This window comes from Dipodomys merriami, unplaced genomic scaffold (genome assembly GCF_024711535.1).
Source record: "Dipodomys merriami isolate MVZ:Mamm:240054 unplaced genomic scaffold, mDipMer1.0.p SCAF_530, whole genome shotgun sequence".
In the NCBI taxonomy this organism is placed as follows: domain Eukaryota; kingdom Metazoa; phylum Chordata; class Mammalia; order Rodentia; family Heteromyidae; genus Dipodomys; species Dipodomys merriami.
Window position 1 is genome coordinate 30,941 of NW_027206103.1, and position 7,371 is coordinate 38,311.

The window sequence follows — 7,371 nt, forward strand, 5'->3', positions numbered from 1 at the left end:
TACCTTTAACCTAATCTCATCATTGTTTAAGTATTTCCTTACTTTCTGACACTATAAATTCTCCTTCTGAGACAACATAGCTATAAATCATAAGAGTCCCTGCCCCACCCCTAGAAAACCGATTGCCGTGCAAGAGCCACAGAAATAAAAGGTAGAGTTCTAAGAACCATAATGTTGGAAAGCAGGTAAGGGGAACTGGACCGGGCATACGCACTTCAGAAGTGAGGTATGAAAAACTAGGAAATCCTGAGGCATTAGAAGAACAGGAGGGTGATCTATTCTGCAAATGTGTGGTGTGTATGTGGGTGGAAGTGTCGAAAGGAAAAGGACATACTGACATTAAAATCTTGAAAGGAGCTTGCATTCAGACAACATTTCATTTCTTAACATTGACTATTTTCCAGATGAAAAAGCTGGATATGTGAAATTCAGTTAAACTGAACTGATAATAGCAAGCATTCCTGAGCATATATTGCCACCCAGTGGTAGAACATGCATGATGCATAAAGCATTTGCAAAGGAAGACACAGGGAGACTAAATATGTTAACCCCAAAGCTGGTTTGTGTTTTGTTAACTCAGTAGACTGGGTACCATATGTGATCCCTAATCCTTCACAATGCCAGACTAGATTTTAGAACACATTTTTAAAGTGTTCTGATAACCATTGAAGGCTTATAGCCCTAAAAGAAAAATATTATGAAATATATACATATTGACACATCAGATAGTAAAGTCCCATTAATAGGAATGAAACTTATGGCCATGAATTTCAAACAAGACAAATCAAAGGTACTTAACTTACAACAAAGCTGTCAAGGCAGTCACTAGAGATGCAAATCTTGACTCTCTAGGGTACTAAAGAGACTTGACAAGAAGTCTGTGAAGATTTACATTCTTGACATAGTAATTTGAATTTTTCTTCATTTGAAAGTGAATAAAAATCCACAGAGGGGACAGCTAGAGACAATGAATGGAAGTTGGGTCATTTAAGTAAGTACCGAGACCATGCTTACATAGAGATATCCTGACAGTTCAATTTGGAGGGAGGGGTACAGCAATATTCTTTTTTGGGGGGGGGCGGGTAACTCTTTAAGAGATTTCCAGTATTTTATCAGCAAGACCAAGACTATTTACTCTGTTCTGGATGAAAGAACAAAAGAATTTATAGGATTGGAATGATGGTGAAGGTTTCAGAGAATTATCTTGGTTAAGACTTTATGTTATCATTGTTTCTGAACATTGGTAGAAAATCAGAGAGACCTAGCTTATAGATAAAAGTCTATTATGCATCCCCAGAAGGCATTCCATATTTTATGAATCTTTAATTTCATCAGTGAGGATGAGTAATGGTTTGAGCATTTTTCTTAGTTCTTTAATTAGCTTTTAAATTTTTTTGCCTTTATTTTTCTCAGTCCTTTAGCTAAGTTTTTTTTTTCTTCTGTTGTTGTTGTTTGTTTTTGTCAGTCCTGGGGCTTGAACTCGGGGCCTGGGCTCTGTTCCTGAGTTTCTTTTGCTTAAGGCTAACACTCTACCACTCAAGCCACAGTGCCATTTCCAGCTTTTTCTGATTATGTGGTGCTGAGGAACTGAACCCAGGGCTTCATGCATGCTAGGCAAGCACTCTACCACTCAGCCACATTCTCAGCCCTTTAGAATTATTCTTACATTTTAATATTATTATTGAGTTGGATACTTTAGATTTATTTTGTTGATAAAGGCATTTAATGTAATAGATGTTCCTACTGCTATATTTCAAGGGTTCTGGGGTTTTATCATTATTTTCTAAAAAGTCTGCAGTGTCGAGATCTTGTGCCCAGATAAGGATCCCCAAAGACCACCAAAGAGCCCTTTCCGATGCAAGTACATGAGTCGTGTATTACAAGCTCGAACCTGGACTCAACCATCCCGGATGCAGCGGGTCAGAGTTGAGAGCCCCGACCCTTCCTATAGCAAGGTTTTTATAGGGTTTTTAGGGACTTCTATGCGTCATTGCAACAATTAGCAAATCATATCACACCGCGGGAAAATCATAAAATAATTCTAAATGATGATTAGTGTAACCACTGGCGGGAACTGACCAGGTACTGGGAATTGGCTGGTTCATGTGGTTGATGCTCTTCAAAATGATTGGCTAAAGCAGATGGTCTGAGCCGCAACTGATTGGTCTTTAACTTGCAGGAACATCTGGAACTTTGGGTTTTTCCTGTTATCTACTGATTAATTGTAGTTAGTGGAATTTACCTTAAAGAAGGATTGTTCCCGGAATTTGGGCTCAAAGGGGATCAAGGGGAGTTGCTGGCACATTTCCCGGACAAAATGGAATCTAAACCTAAAATTGCTATATTTTGTTCAGGCGTCACAATTTTACATTTTATGTACAGCTACTCTGACAATGTAACTCTCACCTTCATCTTCTGTTATTCCTACTCCTCATGGTGATGTGACCCATATTCTGGGTTCTGAGAGATTTCATGTTACCAGCTTTTGTAGAAAAGGCTATTTGGTTTTTAATTCCTCCTCCTCCTCCTCCTCCTCCTCCTCCTCCTCCTCCTCCTCCTCCTCCTCCTCCTCCTCCTCCTCCTCCTCCTCCTCCTCCTCCTCCTCCTCCTCCTCCTCCTCCTCCTCCTCCTCCTCCTCCTCCTCCTCCTCCTCCTCCTCCTCCTCCTCCCCCCCCTCCTCCTCCTCCTCCTCCCCCCCTCCTCCCCCCCTCCTCCCCCCCCTCCTCCCCTTCCTCTCCCTCCTCCTCCTCCTTCTTCATTTTGCCAGTTCTGGGGCTTGAACTCAGGGCCTGGGCACTGTCCCTGAGCTTCTTTTGCTCAAGGCTAGTACTCTACCACTTGAGCCACATTGCCACTTCTGGCTTTTTCTGTTCATGTGGTACTGAGGAATCAAACCCAGGCTTCATGCATGCTAGACTAGCACTGTACCACTAAGCCACATTCCCAGCCACTTTTCTGTCTTTTCTTTTCTATCTTGTTAGTCTGTTTCATGTCCAGAAGGAGTTTTGGAGTGATAGTTCAAAACCACTACTATGATCATGAATCAGGAAGATTGCCCAACAAATCATTTAGCACGATAACCAGTGAGAATTGTAGATACTTTTTAAAGATACAAAAAAATGACCATCACAGAACATAGAATTACAGAATCTGAGTGCCACAGCACAAGTTGTAAGAAATTATTTTTTAAGGACACTTTTATAAGCCAGAATAGTAACATTTTACGCATCAAATGAAAAGGACTTTGCCCTTTATCCTGTGATTTAATTCCTTTACCATCAGTTTGAAAAGCCAAGCACAAGAATCACATTAGTACTGAGAAACTCAAAACTTACGATATGAAAGTAAAGGATAGAACAGGATGTTTAACAAACAGATCCTGGAGTACATTTTATTCCAAGCATATTCTTAACCTGGAAGGGAAGTGTAATGAAGGAGAAAGAGATGACTATTTAAACCTAATCGTTGAGTATTTTCAAGGCAAAATTTTCTTCATGTACTTTAAATAGATGTACTCATTCAAAGGCTATGAATTAAAATTTACGTAAGTAAAATAATATGACTAATGGTGGATGTGTGTGGGAAAAATTGGAAGTGCAAAATCTCTTTTATCCCTGTGCATAAGTCTCTTTTACTTCATCTAGAGTAGATTAGAAATTTGGAGGTATGATTTCCATGAAGTTGCAAAACAGAACATGGATTTTTTTTCTAATATTCAGTTTTTCTAAGGGGCCAACACAGAAGAACCAGACTTCAATTTTTTTCTAAAACATACACCCCCTAAACAACACTTGAGACCTCTAAAACATCACCTACCTGCAGAGATTAAGGTTTGGGAAGGGAAGAGTTGGTGAGGATTTTTTTTTAATTAGCACAATTAGTTAGGCATGGGTGGCTCACGCCTGTTATCCTAGCTACACAGGAGGCTGAGATCTGAGGATATTGGTTCAAATCCTGCTGGGGCAGAAAAGTCCCTGGGAGATTGGGTCAAAGTGGGTAGAGTGCTAGCCTTGAGCAAAGGAGTTCAGGGACAGCACCCAGGCCCTGAGTTCAAGCCCTACAACCAACAACAACAAAAAATTAGCTTCACTTGGTATTTACAAGTTGAATATCATGCAATTTGATCAAATTCACTCAACCACTCTCTTCTCCTTGAGTTTTGTGTGATTTTATTGTGTAATTGCATATATATTCATACTACACTTCTCTAATCCTCTCTCCCACCTCTCCTTTTTCTCTATCCCATCCACTACTCCTGCTATAGGTCCTATTTTACAATCACATTATTTTTTAGGTCTGATTCTGCAAATGAGCAAAAATATACTTGACTTACTGTTCTTGTATCATCTTCCTTAATATGATGATCTTCAGTTTTATTTTCTTGAAAATGATGTAATTACATTCTCATTTATGGTTGGATAATATTCCATTGTATATATGTACCATGCTTTGTTTATTCAATAACCAGTTGTTGGGCACCTAGGCTGATTTCATAACTTGGTTATTGTGAATGGTAGAAAACCTAAGTGAAAGGAATCTTGAACAAAGTATGAATACTAATCAGTCTTTGAATGCAAACAACCTCTTTGTCTGGAATAGCTTCCTGGCATATTGTAGGAAACAAAAATTACAGAATGGCTACATCTATGTTATAGAGTAGGGAATGGTGGAAACAGAAATAAGCAGGGGTAATGAAAGAGGTGATGGGAAAGCCATAAAATTATCTCATGGGATGTATTGTGATCAGATTTTATTTTAAAATAAGTAATAATGGCAGTATAAGAAAGGGTCTCAAATAAGGGAAGATGACCTGAATTTCTGTAGCACTTGAGACAGGGACATGGGAACAGATAAGACAGATGGAGCCAGTGGTGTGGGAAGGGAAGTAGAAAAGGAAAGGGAGGTATTCAGAACATTCCAGTGCTTCTGGATGAACTAGGAATAGTGGTTTCCTCTCTGAGGCAGAACACTCAATGAAGTTAGGTTTTTGAGGGAAGATGATGGGTTAAGTTTGAAGGATAGAATACTTAGTGCGCCATAGAATATGTATAACAAGCTATTTTATTGCCATGTCTGACATGTATTTAAAAGTAGTAAACTCAAAAGAATGAATATCTTGTGAACACAAATATCAAATATGAAAAATGAATAAAGAAATATGGATGTAACTTATAGGCTTATGATGAAGAAACAGAAAGGAATGGGGAAGCATTGTAAGATGGCATCTGAAGCAAGAGTTTAAGTGTTAAGACAATGAAGTGAGGCACTAGGGACTCACTTCTTAATTCTAGTTACAAAGGAGTTGGAGATCTGAGGATCACAGTTCAAAGTCAGGCTAGGAAGACAAGACTCTTCTTTCCTATTAACTAGCAAAAAACCAAAGTGAAGGAATGGCTCAAGGGATAGATCATGAGCTATGAGTGGAAGAGCCAAGTGAGAACGAGATGCTAGAACTAAAAAATAGGACATGAGGATACTAAACATTGTCACCATCAGTAAAACTATTTTCTAAAAATGTTTCTCATGAAGTAAGAGTGCTCATTTCAGGGGGGTGGTAGAAAAGAAATGTGCTATTTTGAGCTATGATCTGCTTTACATTTTGATTAATATATAGAAAACAGACACCTAAGCCTCTGAGAATTCAATAAAACAAAAGCATCTACTTGTGACTCAAAGAACATAGTTCAGGCATTTGTCACAGACATGGGGAATGTTATTTCTTTGTCAGCAAAGAAAATATTAAGGAGAGTGTGATTACCTTCAATAGTGTTAAAACTCATTTAGCATGAGTTCGTGCTAAATGTGTTAATCTGGAAAATGCTGTTAACAGAATGTTTCTTTTTCCTTTACTGATCAGAATAACCTTATACACAACAATGTACTGCTTATAGCTGCCTCATCTTCGAAATCACAAGTTTAGAATCACTGCCTGTATTGGGAAGTATGTGGCCTAGATCAGTGTTCCAACAAACACTGAACATACATATCATCCTTTACTACACAATTTGCTTTTATAAATCACAGAGAATTTTATGATTCTACTGTCCCCAATGTGTTTCTATATGTGAACTAACTTTAGGTAAGGCAAAGAGACTAAATATATTTATCACATATATATTTCTTTCTTGCCATTGGCCCTGCACAAAAAATCACACATATACAGAAAAAAGTACAGGTAACTGAGCAGGATTCTTTATTGTTTTAAATATATTTTATTGTTATTGTAAAAATAATGTACAGAGGGTTTACAGTTACATGAGTAAGGTAATGAATACATTTCCTATCAAGCATTGTTACCTTCTCCTTTAGCAGGTTTCTTTAAAGTGCAGAACTTCAGTAGGTTGGCAGGATTTACTAAGTGTTCACAAACGTTAAGATGAGTATAATGTAAGCATAAAATTAGGACAACCAAGTGATAAAAAAAGGTCAATCCTACTTTGACATGTGTACTATACTCATAGTTTCCAGCTTGTGGATGTTATGTTTTGTCATGTGACACAGTATGAGCTTCTCTGTGTTTTCCTATAAAAATTGTACACATAGAAATAAGTATTTATAGCAATTCTTTAGTTAGGTTTGAGGTGGTTAAGAGTCCCTTAATGCTTTTATCTACTTGTACTAAAAAACACTGTACTCTAAGAGCAATACTGTCACTAATTTAAATACTACTTTTTTTTGCACAAGTAAAACTGGTTCAAACTTTATACCCAGATATGTCAGAACTACTTGTAAAAATACTGCCTCTAGTGGTATGACCATTTATGTAGTACAGAATATTTAGTAACAATACCATTCTTTACACTTTAAAATCACATTTAGACAAGAGGACAAATGCCATATTACTAAACTTTAGTTTGATAATCAGTATTTTTATAAAAGTCAAACCATGAACTTGATTTATTTATTTTTTTCCGGTTGTGGGGCCTGAACTCTGGGCCTGGACGCTGTCCCTCAGCTCTTCAGCTCAAGGCTAGTGCCCTACCACTTGAGCCACAGCGCCACTTCCGGCTTTTTTCTTTTTGCTTATGTGGTGCTGAGGAATCGAACCCAGGGCCTCGAGCATGCAAGGCAAGTGCTCTACCACTGAGCCACCTTCCCAGCCCATGAACTTGATTTATAAGCATAATCCCTCTTGTTAGTAGATGTCAAACTGTATTATCAAAGTGCAATACCAATAGCAGTTAGTTACAAACAAAACTTCATTTACTAGAAGTTATCATTGCTTTGTACCCTAAAATTCCAAGAGACCTATAAACAACTGCTTAGAAATGACAAAGATCTTATAGAGGCAATAAGATATGATTATTTAACAACTGAATAGTTTTGATTTTGAGTTACTGAATTCATACTTCTCACTCAGTCATAACAGCA